Source organism: Myotis brandtii, unplaced genomic scaffold, assembly GCF_000412655.1.
Source record: "Myotis brandtii unplaced genomic scaffold, ASM41265v1 scaffold1636, whole genome shotgun sequence".
NCBI classification, from domain to species: Eukaryota; Metazoa; Chordata; class Mammalia; order Chiroptera; family Vespertilionidae; genus Myotis; species Myotis brandtii.
Genome location: NW_005355985.1, coordinates 69,581 through 70,825, shown reverse-complemented (window position 1 = coordinate 70,825; position 1,245 = coordinate 69,581).

Here is a 1,245-nt window from a genome sequence, read left to right as displayed (position 1 = left end):
TAGTGCAGGGGTGGGCAAACTTTTTGACTCGAGGGCCACAATGGGTTCTTAAACTGGACCAGAGGGCCGGAACAAAAGCATGGATGGAGTGTTTGTGTGAACTAATATAAATTCAAAGTAAACATCATTACATAAAGGGTACGGTCTTTTTTTTTTTAGTTTTATTCATTTCAAATGGTCCGGATCCGGCCCTCGGGCCGTAGTTTGCCCACGGCTGTATTAGATAGATCTGCTATACTTCTTAAGCTGTTTCTGACTAATACATCAGGCAAAAACTCAAAGCCTCCAGAGACTGCCTCTGCCTACAGACTGATAGGATTCGTCTTGAATAGCCCTCAGGCAATTGTCCACAGGTATGGTGGGAGTTTTTTTCAATAGGGTGGGGCAATTGCTTCTGCCTGGAGGCTAATTGTTATTCTTAGTCTCTACTAGTAATGGGCCTCAGAAACTCCGCCCTGTGGGGTAAGGTGTTTTCCAATAGTGTAGGTCATCTGTCTTCCCCCCAGGCAAAGCCACTTGTATAGCAAATGTCTGCATGAGAAAGATGACCTCTGCAATGTGAGGGAATATTCAGCACAGAAAACTGGGGTGTCTGCATTCTGAGTTCTAACTCCAGAGCCGCTGATCCTGGCTTCTGCTCACACATCTCCAGTCCACCCTGTCCTCCCTCCACTGGAGCACAAAGTGAATGTCTGCACAGGGAATTTTGTGCGTTGGCTCTTTAAGAGGGTGCCTGTATTTCCAGCTATCTCTCCCTGGCAGACAGCAACCCCACTGCTTTTCACAGCCAGATGTTGTGTGGGTACCCTTCTCAGTTCTGGTGCTCTCTGCTGGGGGGCCCAGCTTGGGGATTAGACCCCAGAGTTCTCAGTGGCATCCCCCCACCCAGCTGAGATATCTCTCCAGGACTTCAGTTGCTGTCTGTGGAACCCAGCCAGCCCTTTCGCACCTCCATGCCTCCTATCAGTCTCTATGCCATCTCCACTTTCCGTCTTCAGTTATCAGGGTTCTCTCCAGTTAGTCTTCCGTTGATTATTCAGGAAGTTTTTCTTATTTTAGTTTGGTTCTGGGAGCATGTCTGTGCAGCATCCACTTACTCTGCCACCATTTTTAATCTCAGAGATTCTTTTATTACAGCTGCACAGTATTCCATGATATAAATGTACCACAACTTTTTTTTCCACTCATCTACTGATGGGCACTTGGGCTGTTTCCAGATCTGAGCTATTGTAAATTGTGCTGCTA